Source organism: Colletes gigas, unplaced genomic scaffold (assembly GCF_013123115.1).
Source record: "Colletes gigas isolate AHSC1104 unplaced genomic scaffold, ASM1312311v1 Colletes_gigas_Sc00007, whole genome shotgun sequence".
In the NCBI taxonomy this organism is placed as follows: domain Eukaryota; kingdom Metazoa; phylum Arthropoda; class Insecta; order Hymenoptera; family Colletidae; genus Colletes; species Colletes gigas.
The window spans coordinates 5021131-5040778 of NW_025106636.1; the positions used below are offsets into that span (position 1 = coordinate 5021131).

The 19648-nt window shown below is 41.3% G+C and overlaps 1 protein-coding gene across 4 annotated transcripts in view; it reads right to left on the minus strand.

The window, feature by feature from the left end:
• Positions 1–19648, minus strand: part of LOC122396400 (octopamine receptor beta-3R-like) — a 101320-nt gene that overhangs the window by 36493 nt on the left and 45179 nt on the right. The window contains exon 1 of one of the 4 annotated variants that reach the window (XM_043394753.1): positions 9850–10110. The exons of 1 other annotated variant lie outside the window; for it this stretch is intronic. The gene's annotated coding sequence lies outside the window, so the exon portion shown is untranslated. Of the gene's footprint in view, positions 1–9696; positions 10111–19648 lie in introns of those variants that run through there. 2 more of the 4 variants (XM_043394752.1, XM_043394751.1) reach the window with 2 other exon arrangements.

Consider the following 19648-nt stretch of genomic DNA (forward strand, 5'->3'; position numbering starts at 1 on the left):
TATAAAATATTAATTACTATAGCCATAATAGGAACCAGCGTTAGAGTACTTGCGAGAGGAACGGTCCCTCTGGCGGCGAGTTTGGGAAGCGATGGACCCCACATTATATTTTCTACATCCACCGAATCTTCTGTAGCTTTGCCATTTTTGCGAATTTTACTTTAATATTTTAAAGGGTTATTCGATTATTTAAACGATCACTTCATCAAAAATGGCACTTGTTATCAATATTTATCGAAACGTCGACGTTTTATCGCGAGAGGAACAGTGTGTATCGTTTCCTATTGTCGTCAACACATCGTCTGCAGGAAATCAGGCCAATCCCAGCATCCTCATCGAGTGTTCCGCGTTTCCGGCGGAACTACGGGCGTTTCGGGCGCCATTAATTACGCCCATTGAGGCCTCCGCCTCGCGGTTCTCGAGTGGCCGTTTCTCACGCGGTATCCGACGCCGAAGTGATCTAGACCTTGACTCTAGTGGGACTTATTGATAATGCTCGCGGCGGCGGCTAACCGGCGGATGTGTCGGCGTTCCGCGATTGAGATGGGCCTGGAAGGAAACGTACGATAATGACCCTGGCACGGAACGTTTTCGCGTGCACGGGCGAGTAGCGTCGCGAAGAATCGGGAAATCTCGTACGTCTGCTTTACGGACAGACGAGCTCGGACCTTGGCAGCGATATTCGCGTCGCGAGCGTGGGATGGGTAACGAAGTTATGGAGAAATAGGCCTAACGACGTGACGAAATTGAACTCGGCGACTCCGTGACACGTACAGCAATAAATACTCTTCACGAAGCAAGGAAACGTATCTCGAATAAATCGTTACTCCCGGCGATTTCGCTCGAATGCATTATTGTGCACGAAATTCTATATGGAAATAAATTATCAAAATTCCCGGAACGATGCTCATGGCCAATTCGATGAACCTAAGGTCATCCCCGAGAGAGGTTGTGCACTCGCTCCTGTAATTGCAGCGCCAATAAATTCGCGGAATTAAACGATTCCGTGAATCGCTCGGCCAAGATATTAGCAATTGCTCTTTCAACTTGTTTGGCTGCACATATTTCGTTTCTACCGTTCTTTTTGCGATGTTTACTCGCTCCTCTGAGCGGGCGCCGCGCGACGAAACGAGGTCTTGGTTATTCAAAGTCTAGTTATTATTAACGTTCCCCCAGTGGACCCGCTCGTTACCTTTAAGACGTCCCCATCAACGATTTCTCCTCCGCTTTCTCAGCGCCGCCTCGTTCTATATTCATGATCGCGAGTATAATTTAAAAGCTTCCGGCTCCTCTTCGCCCGTCAACCGAAGATTCAACGCTCGAACGTCGCGATTGGTTTCTCCTTCTATTTTAACGAACCCCCCCAAAACCGACGTGTAATCACGTAACTTCCTATTCCACTGGTCCTGGTACGCCATATTATTATTCTTCATTATACGCGTCAATTGGGCTGAAACCCCGTACATAACCTGAAATTACTACAACGTGTACCAATTTACATTCTTCGGAACCCCGTGCAAATTGCTTCTGAATAATGACGACCTTCGAACATCAATTTCGATTAATTCTTTCGAAATTGCTCGTAAAATAGAGTAAACAAACCGAAAAGATTCCCATCTAAATAATAACATGGCGGATAATTGGTTTGCAACGACGCCTGGATGTGTGAAAAGAAACTAAAATAATAGAGTTCGTACAATGAAGGTTAAATAGGTCGTATGTTTATGTGAATTTATTGTACTATTTCCAAGTGTGATTCCTGAAACTAGTCCCGCATATTACACCTTGTATAAATTATCAAGGGGGATCGTACGGTTAACAGGGTCAAGTGTGTCATAACTAGGTTTGCAAGCAGGGGAATGAAATGTCGGTCTTCTTTTAACACATCTGGGTGGCAATTGGTTACACCATTAATGGTCTTGCACAAGATAGGTCAGTCACTGTTCTGCGTGCTACCAATTCGTCATATTAAGAGCTCTCGGTATTGAACCGTGGATTAGAATACTATCTGCATACTGACATTCAACAAATTTTAAAAAATACTTCCATGTGTTTCTAGAGCAGCGATATAAGTTATTATATGAGCGGAAGTCTTGTTTCAAGCAACAATTATTTGGGAACGAGCATTTTGTTTTAATATTTATAGTCTCGTCGATATCGCCTGAATGCGAAATAAAACATTCGCGTATCGCGACGATTAGCATATTCTACTCGTTATGCTGATTCGAAACAGCCGTGCATGTGTTTTATTTCCAAGTCGTTGTTGTTTAATGTCTCGTATCAGAGATTATGTTACGAATGGAATGCCAGTGATGTAAACATCGTTCTAATCCGCTCAAGCAGACCGTAAACAATCGCATGGAGATATCAGACATTTCTGTATCGTGTCACGTCGTTAGTCTGACGTTGAAGTTGCAGATACCCATGTCACTTGCGAGCGAATGGAGGTAGCAGGGGAGCTGAACATCTTTATCGAGAAACGTCCGTTTGCATTATGCTGGTGGGTGGTCAAATTGTTAGTCAAGCGTATTAGATTATCAGTTGCACAGCGTGTTCTGTTGTTTTATAATTAAGAGGAAAAAAAATTGTGCAATTGTATTCGAGTAGAGAGTATTCTGGGAAGACTCGGTGGAGTTTGAGTGTCATTTATCACGAGTCGGAGCAAAATTTCGCGAAGGCACCTGCGATGGCCTCGTCCGCCCGTAAGAACAACCAAAAACGAAAGGAAAATGCTGGTGTAATCAGCGCGGTGTCGAGAGCTGTTGCTCGTAAATCGTGTCTCCACGTCAAGAAGAGACTGTCGCGTGCATTACGTGATCATGATGTGCCAAGCTTCACCGTGTTCCCTCGAACTGCGGAGAAACCTCTGCAACGTCTGGTATTGTGATTCAAATAGGAGTTAGCCACTTGTTTCCTTCTGTCAACGCTATACAACCGACCAGCGATGCGGTTCTGCGGGACGTCAAGTGGAAACTTGGGCAAACGATACTGTAGCACCTCGGTTGTTGCAAGAAAATTGGGTCGCGGAAATGATCCAGGCAATCCTACGAGTTGTTTCAAATTTCCATTCAGAGTTTTCATATTTTTCTTACTTTATTTTACAAGATACTCTTATATCGGGTGGGTCACATGGAACTCGACATTACTCGTGTACTTCGTATCAATTTTTTATAATACCGACGACGATTTTAACGATCCTTTTTCTAAGACACAGTGTTCCTTGAATAATTCCACTGCAATTACAAGAAGCTGATCAGACTGGTCGATTAACGCGCGATAAATTAACTAATAATGACCGAAGTGAGTCAGGAACCAGTTTGAAACACGATCGAGGCAGACGCAAGCAATGGCTTCCTGCATGGGCATAATCGTGGAATAAGTAACTCGCATTTCTCGAATCGCTTGCTCTAAAAACTTCGGCGATGAAAGAAACGATAACGCGTAAGTTTTCCTGGACGATAGTCATGCTCCAAATAGCAGTAATGCTCTGGGAAGTAACGGAAGAAAATAAAAGGACGAAAGCAAACAATGCTGCGTAAAAATATTTTTTAAAAAAGAAAAATTGTATTTCCAGCTCTGACGTATGCAAGAACATGTCCTTGATAATTCTAACACAGTCTTGGCAACTCGTAATAAATCAGTTGGTATTGGCTGTACCAAGTTAATTGTTGTTCTCACAGTTAATTTATTTTATTCAAAATACTTTTTAAGGACATGTTTCGAGGTTAAAGCTTGGAATATTTTATCACCAACGCGGAACTGGTCAGCAACTGCCTCGCTTAAAAACCGTCTACAAAGGCTAAAAGCACTTCAAACGAAATAACCACAGCAAAAAAAAAGTACTGAAACTGAATTTTTCAAGAAAATCATGCCCCTGCGTTCCCGTAGTATTCGACACGTATAACGAGAAAATAAATTTTTAAACAAATTTTTTTCATCAACGAATATAAAATTTAACTTGCAGATTATTTTACTGTGCATTCGTCCATTGAGAAAAGATGAATTTGCATTAGAGCGACATCAAATGTCTGTTTATCAGAATCCGAAGAAACGATCGAACTCCTCCGTCGTCGAGCAAACTTCCAAGCGTCTCGAAACGAAATTTCTCGCGAACTTTTACCAAAAGTCGGGATCCATAAAATTGGGGGAAACGTTTATAGCGGTTGGGCTCGCCTTGACACGCAGGAACGAATCACGCATCCAGATTGAAAGGCCGCGACGACCTTCGCGGGAGAGGAGTATGCAACAGACGGGTGACGGGGGGGTCGACCGGCTAAAAAGAGAAAATAGTGCTGACAGTAGAGCAAGTTCAAGAGGGCTGAATTTACATACTGCAATATTCATAGAGACGACTCCGCTGCCCGCCACGTACGGACGCCAACAGTTGCCGGACGTTTGCGTATGCAAAACTGTAGAGAGGTTAGAGGCGATGGCTGGAAGCACCGACCGGGATCGTAGAGTCCGGTGTTAGGCTTGGAAAACAATTCTGTTGTTACGAGAGAAGATAAAAAATACTATGTGAATACCAATCGATGAAGGTAGAGCGATTAGGGACTCCAAAGAAGAAGAAGAAGTAGACAGAGCGCGTCATGCATTACAAAAAAGCTGCACAGGAATGCTTGGATAACTGCAAGTCATTTTCGACCGGATAAGTGAACTACTGAGAGTTGGACACCTCTTGAAGTGTCACGAAGCTTGAGTGTGCTCTATTTGACACTGTTTGGGGACTATGAGTAATTAAAATCGGGGTCTACACGCAAGGATTCCACTTGGAGCCACTGATCAATATCGGGGGCTACACGCAGGGACTCCGATTGGAGTCTACACGCAGGGAATGCTGTCCACCTTCGTAGGGAGCGCTCAAAATGGCCACCGTCTGCCCAAATACGATCTATCACAGAATTTCTCAATCATTTAAATATTCCATGCATTTTGCCGGACTCGTTGGCAGCCTTCTTGTACGCGAGAGTGAAGCATTTCGAAACACTGGCAATGGGTGTTGAACGAACAAATATTTGCGAGTGTATCTAAAAATAAATGTCCAGTAAAATTTAGATCCGGGGAACGAGCGGTCTTTGCTAGACTGAAACGAGACTGTACGTCGCGTTGTTATGCATAAATCACGCGCGACGTATAGTATCTGATGGAACTGGTTCCAATAATTTATACAATTGATTGCTCAAGAAATTGACATAAATTTGACCCGTTAATTCTCTGTTAAGAAAAACGATTGATGGACTATTGCAGATAAACAGGTTGGTAATAGACTCGGGAAAACTTTCTAATTAGACACGCGTTTACGTGAATTCCTTCCATAATAAAAATAAGTTCCAAATTTTAGAATATTGAAAATTATATAAAAAACAGTTTTTCAGTGTTGTTTGTGACAAGTTTGAAAGCTTTGAAACAATACAGTTACTTGAAATATTTAAATTCGTCCTTGTGCGACAAAATAACTCAATATTCATTGTTTGAGCACAATGTAGCTACCTCGAGGAATCCATCTTTTGAGATCCAGATAATTAACTTGAAAGAACGATATTCATATTCAGAGAATAATATAATCAACACAATAGGAAGACTATATGGAGGCCAGAGTGAAGTTACAATTCTCTGTCACATCCAGACAATTACTGGTATTATATTCTGCTATACCTTGGCCGGAGAACGCCAATCCCAAAGGTAATAAAGTGCAACCTCTACGTACACGGTCGCCCAACGCGGACCTAATTCCATCACGCCTAACCCCCTGACCACGAGACAGCAATTTCGAATCGGAAAAGGAGAAACAACTTCCAAGGCGCTAGTTTAATCAGACGCACGCGGGGACGGAATCAACGCGAACCGTATCGCCAATAAAAAGGTTAATCATCGAGTTCGCGGATCTATTTTCTCGGCGGGGCTGTTACGTACGCCAGTTCCTGTCGCGCTGGCAGTGAATTAAGTGTACACGGCCTTGCCCATGATCAAACAGCGAACTTGCAAGAAAATAAAGAACGGTTTGCGTAATCGTTAGACACGGAGTCGCCTCGGTTCTAGCGCAGAGTTCGAGTGGAAGAGGAATGTTTCACGGCGAGTACAGAGTCCTTCGCTGTGTTTCCGTGAAAAGACACGAAGAAAATGCGTCGGTTCTTCCATGGAATGTCTGGTGCGCGAATTATGCCTGCGACTACTTGTACGATTATTTCGTATTCGACTATCGTCGTTGTTTTAATAGTACTCGAATACTACTCAAATATATTATTAGGACAGTGGTATTTGACTACTCAAATATATTATTAGGACAGTGGTATTTGACTACTCAAATATTCGAATAACGATACTCGAATACTACTCAAACATTCGAGTTATAATACTCGAATACTACTCAAATATTCGAGTAATGATGCTCGAATGATATTCGAATACCACTCAAATATATTATTAGGACAGTGGTATTTGACTACTCAAATATTCGAATAACGATACTCGAATACTAATACATTCGAGTTATAATACTCGAATACTATTCAAATATTCGAGTAATGATGCTTGAATGATATTCGAATACCACTCAAATATATTATTAGGACAGTGGTATTTGACTACTCAAATATTCGAATAACGATACTCGAATACTGCTCAAATATTCGAGTAATGATGCTCGAATGATATTCGAATACCACTCGAATGTTTGAATACCATTCAAGTATTCGAATACCTGTGAAATATTTGACTATTGACCTATTCAAATAGTTTCTCAGAGATCCAGAGCTAGTCTCTATTAGATTAGGGATTTTTATTACGATTTATGATAGTCTTTTTTTCTTCAAACTGCAATAACAGTTCTCTGAACAAGCAAAGTATTGTTTTTTCAAGATTCTCAGAAGTCTGTTGTCGACAAAGACGTCAGAGAACAATCTTTTCCTTGCATTTCAAAGGAAAAATTAATTTATTATTCTTAACTAGTTTTTTGTGTGACTGGTGTGACATTCTCGAGCGTATAAGTTTGACTTTTATTAGAGTTTCACGCACAAAGTAGGAAATGATGTCAATTTTGCGGAATTTATGGAATATTACTGCCTTTGTGTCTGAGAAACAGAAACTGCTTATTGACAGATATTTAACTTTTCCTTTCTGACTTTAATACTTGTTACTTCTTCTTATAAATGGAAAGTAAGATAAATAATTGTTTTTTATATCTGTCAAGTTTGTATGACAAGTGTAATTAAAGAACATTTGATACGAGTATCATAGGACTCTCTTTGCTACGGAATTAGCATTTCTCATTTAACTAGAAATTCGAGACGTGCTTTTTAGGTCCTCGCGTAAGATAAAAGAAATGGGATAATTCGGTTTTATGCCGCAGAACATTCCGTTGGTCGTGCATTCAGAAAAGGGTCTGCCCTCCCTTACTCTTCTTTATGGCACCTATCATAGAACCTTTTCGTTCCCTGCAGCAAGCATAACATTTCGAGCAAGCAGAATACTCGTGACTCTTAGCCAGAGTATAAAATGAAACATATTCATAAAATCAATGAAAAATTAACGTTTCCGTGCTGTAAAAGAATAGTAACCTTTCTGAACACTATTTTAATTAACTCATTCTTCCACTGTGACTACAGTAGCATTTTTTACTCTCGAATTATTTAAAAGGTTAGAAAAACAATTAAATTCGTAGGGACACAGAGAAATTTATTTTTAAACTCCATGTGCCTCTTGTGGAAACTCGAAGATCAAAAGAATATTTCTTGATAAATCCTGCTGAACCTTATACTATGAAAAATATATTAAAAAAGAATTCCTTTGTCATTTATAATCTCGATGACAAGTGTTATGCATCTTCTTTGAGTCGCTATTTTCTTGGTTCCAACATTACATTATCGTCTTCTTTGTAAATATAGTACTATTAATTCCATAAAAATACTATTAATCCCAGAAATGATAATAAAATTTAGGTGCTGGGATACAAATTGTTTAGTTACGAGGGCGTTCGATAGTCAGAGCTCCAAGATGGAGCACCTCTCGATTGAAAAGAAATCTCTCGAAGACAAAAATTACCATTTTCGCAAGACTGGGAGTTAGCGGAGCGTGCGAGGATCCATGAATTTTTCCAAGAATCGGGCGACGAGCGACTGCTTTTATTGGCTGTCTGCGTCGGTGGACCGTTTGCCAGTTTTACGCCTTGGCTCCTCTCACGAGCGCGACGCCAGCGAATCGGAAACCGGCGTGCTTTTCGGAGGGAAAAGCAAAACGGAGTTTTCTTGGGGGCCATTTGCCGCCACGAGCGTCGTCTCGTGTGAACCGACCTGCGAACCGAGTTATTATTTCCGTTTGTGGCGGGGGAGGGGGGTACACCAGGAGGCAACGTCACGAACGATTTGCCCCGATGAGTCCGCGAGAGCAACCGCAATTTCGAGTTTACGAACTACTGGTATCGCAAGACGCCACGCTGCGAACAATCTGTTGGCTGTTCCGTGAAATATGGCGGTGGAATCTTTTTCGTTCGGTAGAGTTTTACGAACAGGTTTCCCGACAATGTTGGAATCGTTGAATCGAAGTAGTCACAGCCAAAATCGTAAAAGAACATTCTTAAGGTCACGCGAAGGTCAAATTGATTTTCTTCTTTTAATTAGAGCAGAATTTGTTGTATGCGTCTAGGAAAAGTCGAATAGTAAAAAAAATAGGACGGAAAAGTGTGATGTCCGGAGCATAGGATAGTAAATATTTGCTTTCTGGGTTATTGATGCTTGTAAAATAATCTGGGAGATTTCACTTTCACACCCGTCGATGTGCAGAGCGAGTTGCACTTTCGATAATTGGTATTTATCGATTCACAGATTGGATTAAAATTCTCAATGCGAGTGTAAGGAAACAAGTGGAAAAATTAATAATTAAAATTGCCAGATTTGATTAAATTGAAACGAATTGAATTCTCCAGGTATTGACCATCGAGGAAAATATTTTGGACGACTCTGTCAATGGTTCCAAAAAAAATTTTCGACAATCTTCACCTATGAGATGTGAAAATCGTGAATATCGAACAACCCACCGTATTGACGAGAAACATTCGAAACTTTTGCCACTCGGTTCGCTTTTCAGAATTCTTTTCTTTTAAAAAATTACTATTCCCGAGGGAAACTTGTCCCTCGGGGTGGAATCTAGTCTTCAAATTCGTGCGACAGTTAGAAAAACATTCTCTGATTTCAAGCTCACAAATTTCCCCCTCCTCGTTGCGCTGCTGACGCAGCTCTCGAGCTGCACACTGCAGAACTGCGTCGAAATCGCACGTGCAATCGCGCCTTCGTTATCGAGCACGGGACGCTCAAATTTTTAGCGCGTTCGATCACTTTGAGAACCGGAGCATCGATTATCTTTGTCGTCGCTCTATCTTTTCCACTGCAAAGACTCTAAATTTGAATTAGAGTTCACCAGAAAGGCACCTATTTTGAGCACAATTTGTCGCCATCTCTTGTGGCTCAAAATAAGAGAACTTCCAGCCTTTCTTGTTACTCAATTTAGCGATTTTACCATCTCGAGATTCACTGATACATTAATACTTCAAACACAATTTTTTGAGCCCCATTTTTTTACAACTACAGTAGCTATTAGCAGCTGATTATTTCTAAATTTTAATATCGACAAAGAAAACTCATTTTTTATGCTCAATCTTGCCCACAATTTCCATGACTCGTTTAATCCCTCTGTTTACACTACCTCAACGTATCCACCGCGAGATCTTAATCCTCTTTTAAAGAAATTTATTTAAACTGCACAATTTTTCACAATTTTAGCGACCTGAAAATCGTGTCAGATGCTTTTGAAAAACTCACTGCAACGACACTGATTCGAGCCCAATTTTTCACTCACTGATTCTGGGTCAAGGTAACAAAACTTTGAGGCTTCCTCGTTACAGCGAATCAATTTTCCGCGTTGGAGGTTAGTTAGTGTTCTAAAGCACACTCGCCGCAAGTGCGCTATTTTGAGCGCGATCGCGAACTATTTCTCAAAATAGTTATGGGGCTCGTTAATTTCGAGCCACGATTTGGACACTCGATCGCGGGACCGTGAAATCGGGGGATGCGATCCACGGGGTTTTAACCGACAAAGTAACGGCTGGACATGTTTGCCCGGTCGACGCCGGTAGACTGAGCGTCGCGACGAACCGTGGCGCCGCGGGATCTCCCCCTCGTGCTCGCTACTTCCCCGTCTTACTCACGTGGTCAGTCATTCTCTTTCTACGCTTTCGTCTCTATCCGTGCAGCTTGCTCTTCTCCGTTGCTATCCTCAACCGAGCCTCTGTCTCCTTGAGCACCTCCACTTCTTATGAGCCCAGGTTTCTTTCAACTTTCATCCTCCATCATGATTTCTGACTTCCTTGTTCATCCACATTTTTGGAATATTTCTTTAAAAAAGTGTTCTTCAAATTCAGTATCTTTGAGCTGAATTTTTCTTGCAATTATCTTTTCTTGTTTTGAGCCTCTGATTTTTTTTTTGCAACTATTCCACATCGTCCAGTCTTTTTCTTAAGTTACTATTTTTTCATTTCTTTGTTCTTCTTTGGAGCCTTCGTTTGAGCTACTATAGTCGCCATGTATTTTTCTTACAATTATCTTTCCTTGTTTCGAGCCTCATTCTGATTTTTTTTTTTGCAACTATTTCACATCGTCCAGTCTTTTTTTTAAGTTACTGTTTTTTGATCGAATTTTCGTTCCATTTATTTGCTCTTCTTTGGAGCCTTCGTTTGAGCTGTTATAGTCGCCATGCTTCGACAGGGATTCTCTTCAGTGTCTTTGCTGTCTTTACACAGAGTGACCCAGAACTATTGGTCGATAAGACTAAATTTGAGATTAAGGAACTGTTCGTTGTTTCATTGAGCACTATGAATTACTTCGGTATTAAGTTTCGCGACACTCCTCTGATTACAAGGCGGTAAAACAAACCCAATAGTTTTTCAATTGTCAACGATCCCCTGACCTATTTTGATCTTCAAGGTCAGTAGAACGAGGTTACACAATTTTTATTTGCTCTTATTGAAACAGTCCACGTATCTATTTCTGTTCAAATATTTGAATTTTGAACTCTGCATCCAATTTTGAGCACTTCAAATAATCGTTCGAATTCGCGGCGACGCTCTTGGATTTGCACTTACTCGGTTTTCCAGTTTATCGAGAAGTTCCCTTCTCGATTACTCTACAGATTCTATATTGGATCTGTCAATATTTGTCCATTAACAACACGACACAGATATGATCGAACGCTTTTCAAATATACCTTAGAATTTTCTGCGAATCGGACTCGAAACCGGGACATATTTTGCAGTTACGTAGGCTGCATGATTCATTGGACAAACCACGCTAGCGCGTTAATAATTATTATTTAATCCCCGGGACGGGAAAATTAAGGTCGGGGAAAAAATATAATCAGGCTGATGAGACACGCCATTCCGGAAAGTTGGCCTAAATAACATTATTCCCTTTATCCTCGTACGTTGCCGTTCGGAGCAAACAAGAAGATTAAAATACAATTTCATAAAGCGCTCCGAATAACCTAATTGTTTATTTTAGTCTCAATTTCCGGGCTATTCGTTGTTAACTCTTTCCCTAGTTTTCGAGTTCCACTCTTCAATTTATTCTTTCACCGAGGCGGAAAATTACAGGCCGCGGGTCAAAGACGGCCAAAGAACACCGAGGCGCAATTTCAGAAATAAATGACAGACCGGTGGAAGCCGACGACATTTCACGGAGAACGAGTTTCGACAGTCTCTTTCGATGACAAAAAGTATCGCTTCGATCGAGTTCTCCTACGTTGGATGGTACTGACGAGATTCCAAATTAAGTGGCCCGATTCAATTATTTCTTGGACGGTCGAAGACCACCGAGAAACACCAACACAAACTATGTTCGATAATTGAATTACGATACTTCTCCGGACGTTTCGAAATTACGTCCACAGATTTATTCGTAGGGGACGAATAAAAATTTATTCGTCAGCAGTCTAGATAAATATAAAACAAATATGACTCGCCCTCTATACGGTTCAACCCCTCCACAATAAAAATGACTTATTAATAATGAAAGGTAGTCGATCGAAATTATTTTTAAATTATCTTCTTCATTTCTATTTTTACGTTCCATGTACGCGTTCGAAACGATGAAAAATCGGATTTATAGAATTGTTCGTTGCACGAACGTTCTCAGGGCATCGGGCATATCTGATTTTGAGCGTAACATAATTACTATAGTAAAGACTTCCGTCCATCGTGCCGGTTGTTTAACAATTACGTTACCTCTGATACGGGACGGCAGCCAGAGCCCAATATCCTCAAGAGGAATTTCAAGGCTGGCTGAAAGTAAATCACGACGACGCGTTTTCAAAGCGGCTCGTCGCCAGTGCCGGAAGGCCGTCAACCAGACTGCGGAAAAAGACGAGGCGGAGCTTTTTGAAGAGCACAGCGGCACGTAATCTCGCGGTGACAGGAACAACCACCTTTCCCGCGCTTCCGGTGACAACGAAACCGGGGAAAGTAGCGCGATATGGAGCGAAACGATCGGGAATAAACCGAATTTACCGGGAATCGTGACCCCCAAGGAGCTTATGGCGAGGATTTCGTCCCATCAGCGTATTCAAAATGGATAATCTCGAAAATGTGGAACCATAGAAGCCATTAAGCCTTTCACTCCCAAAATTTAAACAAAAATGTAGATGAAGATTTGAGAATTATGTGACCACAGTTACACTATGAAGGGAAGGTTCAAATTATAATAGTTATGGAATGGACGTTTTAAACGAGTACACCCAAGTATCTTCATTATTTAGGAACGTATGAAGAGATAGTAGTTATGGGCATTAGTAACGACTTCTCCTGGTTTCAACGGCTCTGAAGTGTGTTGAAGGTGAAAGGTTAATGAGTGTCTCGGAGCAAACAGTAATGGTCTGGGCTTGAAACAGTAACGATGAATAAATAATGTAAAAAAAAAGTAAATTTCTATTTTTCTCCGTTGCTCCAGAAAATTTCATTAAACTCGCGTCGAGTTAAAATTATTATAGTTTCGAAAACGTGACGTCCAACTTGCGTTTGGAAGTAATTGATGCGATGCAATACGATGCAAATAGAATCTTAACAGCTATGGAGCCTTCAAGTATAGCGGACTCGACTTAAAGTTTAATTTAACTTCGTCCTGAAAGCAAACTCTTCGCCGCTGCTTCGTTTTTAAGTGACTTTACGGGGAAAGGCAATTTTCCGTGTTAATACAGCGCTACAGCGAAATCGTAGTTCCCACTTTCGACGCTAGATGGCGCCAAATTGCGCGTGTCTGCCATATTTAAAATCTGTGTGTTTGTTATTCCCTTATAACTTCTGCTATTTTTGTTCGATTTGAATGAAATTTGCTTTCGTTGTTCTTTGCGATCCAATAGAGAGTATTAAAACAAACTGGCATTAAAACAAAATATATTATTCAAATGTGTACAGAAAAATATCAAATAAAATTCTCTTACTCCACTAATATTTTTCACCTCAACAATCGATCAGGGAATAATAAAGCTAATTTTGTGCTAATTTGATTTAAATTAACATTTCGATAAAGTTCGACGCGTCTATAATCATGGGTTGGCAGCTGTAATCGAGGAAAGAGAGAAATTGTAGGAAGGGGTACATGAAACGAATGTCGAAATCTCTGAGACATTGAAAAATGATGGCGGACAGTAGTGCTGTCGGGAAGATGGTGGCCTTGAACGAATTCCAGATTTTCCTTGGTCTGAACTTGGAATGCTTCGCGGGTAGACAAGCTGGCGGCATCTGCATCGATGTCTCTGATCGTTCCAACGAAAGTGATATAACAAGCAGCGAAATAATTCAGAGAATTTATTTTAAATTTTTAGAAAAAAGATGTGTCTGACTCGAGAGAGGGTATACTACTTAACGCGAGTCCTTAAAACGAATATGTTTAAAATGTCGAGTGTATGCAACGGTGAATTATGGTTGCTTGGATGATATCTCGTCTATGTAGATAACGCAGAAGTTTAGATTAGTTCTGCGTTTGCAAGTACAACGCCTGAAAAGCTCTTACACCAAGAATTATTGCCTCGACATTGTGTCTGCCCTAACAAGGGTCTATACTACTTAACGAAATTCATCCCCCTCCCCTGTAACGTAGTTTAAAAGCTTTTCTGATCGATTCAACCAACTTAGAAGAGTTACTCTTACTTGCTATACGGTCTCCTTTAATATCGAGTTATGTTACTTTAACGGAGTTCCCTCTATCACCAACGCATTTAGAAGAAATCTTTCTCGATCGATTCGACTGTGATTTATTACTCGAACACAGTGACAGAAAGAAAGTTACTCTCACTGATAACCCAATAAAACGAACTTTCAAAGTTTTAGTTTGTTTAAAAAATATTTTAAAAATGATCAATTCTATTTCATATATAGAAACTACAGACCTGCTTTTAAATTATAAAATGAAGCTGGACAGAGCAAAATTAATATAAAAATTGTTTTTTTTTTAAACTCTGCTACCGGAAGCAGCCGCTATAACAACGTAACTCGATATCAGAGCAAATAACGTGTCCAAGCCGCTATATTCCCGAGTCGAGTCGACTAAGAAAAGTTTCCCCAGTGTCTTATTAGCGAAAAGAACTTCCATTAAGTGGTGCAGCTCGTTGTAGAGGCAGACGACACGTCTAAATTGTAAATCTTAGCGGAATAAATAGCGCAGAAACTCTCCAGCGGTTCACTGAACATCCCACGAAATTCTAGATGAAATAAAAAAATAAAAAATTGGAGTATGAAAAAAATAATTGAATATTCAATTGAACGAGTATTTCCGCGAACTTACGAGTAGTTTCCACTAGTTGCACGCGAGTATCGATCAATGTAAGAAACAAAATTGAATATTCTATGCTCGTGTCAAGTTTTGTAAAGGTTTGGAGATCGTCGTTTTGGCGTTGTTACTTGTCGAGTGACAGAACTCGATAACAGAACGAGCAGGAAAGTCCACATTGTGGCTCTCGGCCGAATTTGTCCGGTAAAAAAGTTCGAAACGCGTTGCTTGGGCGGAGAACTTTCTGAAAATCGTACAGACTCGCTGTCAGACTGTAACTCTCGGTGGGATCAGCTGGGAAATAATCTGCTTGTCCAGAAAAATTTCCCTAAAGCGATACAAAATAATCCCTCGGCGGACCAGACGTTCATATTATAGCGAGACTTCGTAACGAGCGAAGTTTTTGATTACAAGTATTTCCTTTTACATCCTCGTTAGTGAAATATTTATTTTTACGCTGGGATTTCCTTGTTTATGAGAAAAATACGATGAGCTATTGGTAACGCTGGGAAATAAAGTTTATGGAGTGTAAATGCTTAAAGATGTTTAAATAATTTTTTCTTGGCAAATTGTGGATCGAAAGAACAGCTGAAAATAAATTCGGGAAAATGATCGTGTAATCGAAATAATTGCCTCGGTGCTTAGGGCTCGAGTAGTACAGCTCAATGATAGAACAGACGACTCTGTAGAGGCTCGAGGGAACAATGGGGTGAATTATTTCTAATGACTCGCTGTAATCATGAGACAATTTCTGTCAATTGTTAACGTAATCTTTCCACAGGGCAACTTAAACAATTTTTGCTAGAGAACAAAATTAAATTACGAAAAAATATGATGTTCGAAATATTGCATTATTTGTGCTGTTAAATAGTTTGTAAAGACGTATCAAACATTTTAAACGATATCGTTAACAAAATCGTTTATCATTTTACGGGGAAATTGTCTACGTTCCTGAAAAAGGGAAATGAAAATTGATCGAGGAAATATTTATGAGGTATACTGTTCGTAAGAAAAAGGAATCCGAGACGTCCTGCTCCTGCCAGCAACCATAACGGATTCCCCTCCCCCTCCCCCGCGGCGTGAAATTAATATTGTCCGTACGTCCTGCACGCGTTAATTATTTCTTCGACAAAGGCACAAAAGTGGAGCATCGTTCGCGGCCACCTTGAGATAACGATGCCACTTTCACGGAAACAATGAACGCAACAAGATTCGCGGAGGCATCCTTGATTAATGGCCACGATAACGCTGACAATAAGAACGATCGATTTGAATTGTCTGCGTTGGAACTGGAACGGGCCGTGGGACGCATGGCAGTTCCAGCGATCGAAGGGATGCCTGGAGATTACTTTGCTTTCAAATCGAAGAAAAGAGTCAAAGGAATCTCGATCTAGCTTCGTTCAAATAGGGTCAGCAGTCTTTTTGACGAATATGAACGCACATCTACCTCGCTTTTTATCTTAAACCCATCGAGCACGAAAGATCACGATTGATTAAAATTCCCTAACCCTCGAGAACCTTGGGAATCCCCAAGTTTAAAATGTTTGGAACAGTCGAAAAGGTTTGAAGAACATCAAATGCAGTCGGATAAATACGAACAACCACCGAACGTCGAATGGAAATTAAAAAGGTACTCTGCAATTTACTGGCCGGCGCCCACACGGGCAACAATTTCGGAGGACGTTTTTCATCCGGATAATCTGCGTGACTTACGCTGCAAACACGGTTCCCAAATCGGTGGGTGGGCCGGGTCAAGAGAAAGGGCGCAGCCGAACTCGGTCAAGTTGGTATTTTTCGACGAGCGGAACGGGGGTGGTTTGCGGGGGTGCACCGGGGAACCGAATCGCGTAGGGTAGGCGGCCTACTATTGCTAGCAATGGGCGTTCAAACTCTACCACGAGCATATAAGCAATTTAGTCGTAAAGCGATTAGAACCACTCCAGACACGAAATTCTAGTTCACTCGTCCTCGGGGGATATTAAAAATACTGAATGACTCCATAACCTCGATAATTTAAAATAATCGAAACGTTTTTGCAATTGTTTGATGAAAAAAAAAGGTAAATTAGAGATTTTATAATCGGTTATAACATTGACTTTTGAAGACTTTAAATTTTGAGTCATGTTTAATTCGAAGCTTTCGCTAGAAGTACTAGATGGTCGAGATTCGTAGCATCTTGAGCCCATCACTGACTATTACCAACCTTTTTTTCGATACCCCCCCTCGCCCACATTGCTCCTCGACCGCCCACGTGCCCCTGCACCGTGCTGTGTCAAGTTCGTCTGGACGTTAATCGATACGTCGCGAGCCCTCTTGTTTCGCTCGCTTCAACCCCTTTCACTCCTCCCCCGTGGTAACCTTTGTGTCGCCCATCTCCCTTCCCCCTTCGAGGTTTTCTCGAGTTTCACAAAGTGTCAGTTAAGAAAATCCTGTTAACTCGCTTCCACTCCTCGATGCGGTGATTCGTGCATTTAATCCGTGGAAAATTCGGGTTAATTAGTAACTCGAAATGGAAGCAAAGTGCATTGGCAAATACTCGAAACGACGACGAGTTGGAAATTTAATTACAGATTTATACGGTTTAAGAAAAGCCAACCGGAATGTTCAATTCTCGATTGGAGCAGATTTTGTCCCCGGACCGATCAGTCGGGACAGATTCTCTTAATTTTCTCCAAAATCTAAACGATAACTTATCATTTTTTCTACGTAAATGTGTTCCAAACGATGTCAAGTAATCAAGTATAAATTTAATTAAACAATCAAATTTTATACGTTATTCGAAAATTAAATTTACCCAACTCTAGTGGGCAACTAAATATATCGTGTATTGTGTTGGATCAAGTCCACCGAGTGCTGCAGTTTGTCTAACAATGAGTATGAGAAACGACGATCAATAACAGATCCATAAAAAGGCTCATCTCGTCGTGTACAGGTCGCGAACGCAACGCGCTCGAAAGTTTCTGGATTCGTGCTCATAATCGATGAGCATCATGTGTCGTTCTAGACGTCTCCATAAATTATTGAAGCACCAGGAAGCAGGACACGTAATAATACGAAGACTACGTCGGCTTTATGAAAATCTACGGCCGAGACGGGGTCGCGCGAGTTGCACGCCGGTGGTATCTGCCTCGTTTCTCGCGTCACTGTCCGGGTTATCCTTCGGGCAAACTGGGGAAAAAAAATTTATTGAACGCGTCCATTGTAGTTCTTGCCAGACCCTGTTATCGCGTATTTCGCGCGAACGGATTTCCGTGAATTTCTGGCGTCGGACAGGCCTCGACGCCCACGCAATAATAGGTTTGTAAATCACCGCTAAAACAGTGGATAAGGGTAGATTGTAGCGTGTAGAGAAATGTCACGTTTTGAAAATGGAAACTACACCGGGCGTGGCCAGTTATTACACTCCGTTCGGCCACGAACACCCACTGAAACATAAAAAAAAAAAAACCTTGGAAAGAGCAAAAGGTCTCGATATAGTTTTGAAATTCTCCAGTACTCGAATATCTTTGAAGCCTTGGCTGTTTAAACACTATCGCGTGTATTTGAATTATATCTTCGCGTTCTATTCGAGCGGTGAACAAAAGAGCTCTCCGAAACGCGAACGAATTCAGCGTCGAGCAAATTGGATGGAAGGATCCAGTTATTTAATGACGTTTCGTTTCGCTCTATGTTTCGATGCTAGATTCGATCCCCGAAGCCCTCGTGCAGCCAAAGTGTATTGCATTTGCTTTCACTAAATTTGATGCTACGCTTCGAATATCTGTTCACCCCCATTCTCCTGTGTTCTGCCTCGTTGACCGTTAAAAAAAAAAAAATAAAAGTGTAACTGCAGCGAAATTTAAATAACGCCTTTTGACATACGGCGTGGCGATAGCTTTGAGAATCCACGCGTGTAAAGTTTTTATCCTACATTTTTGAATTACTTACGGAAATAAAATCTTTGTTGTATCGCTGCACTGTCTCTTGGCAAATAGCAAATCTTCAGAATGCGCGTAATCTTGATTCTCGTTTGTCTTCGTCGCGTAAGAGGGGGGTGTTTCTTGTCCTTTGGCTGTAATGACTTCCCACGGGGAACCCCGAAATTCAGGTCTCGCAAGGTGAAAGCCCGCGAAAGGTGAAAAGGCGTGCCATTTCGATCCGTCGATAGCGTCTACCACCCCTCGGTGTTCGTTTCGTCGCGTCTGGGATCGCGAAGCAACCCCGCCAGAGACGACCGTGGGCTGCGGCAGCTTTGACGGAACAATTAGGTATTAGCCAGCTTGCAATAATGCACACAGAGCATCGTGCACGCGTGCAAATCAGTGGATAATGATCATCTGATAAATTGCGTTAATATTCCTAGCCATTCACAGACGTGACGCTGCAATACCGGATTGCTCGAAATCGAGGCTGATCGATGATCGATGATCGATTCCCAGTCTGCGGAATAACCGCTCTGTACAGGATACTCCACTTGCGCTGAGTGGATTTCGCTCTAAGACCGTTTGGAGATCCGTTTTCGATCATTTTTTAGTGAATTATTATTGGAAGATTTTAGAGCTCGTAACTTTTATTTTATTCCGATTGGAAATTTCTGTGATTATTTCCATGTTAAAAAGCAGTCATAAAGGCCCACAAATCCCGCAGGTTGATTCAGTAGGAAATGTATGTCAGAGTTTTGATTGGCATTGCGTAATTATTTTTCGATTACGCAGCTCTCCTCCCCCCCTGCTCGAAACTTGTCTGTCCGTTTCGCTGAAATGCATAATTACAAACCAGTCGATAGGCGATCGGATTGCCGTCCGCTGTTATTACGTCGTCGGGATTGCTCATTACATCGAACCTGCTGATAATCTTTCTCG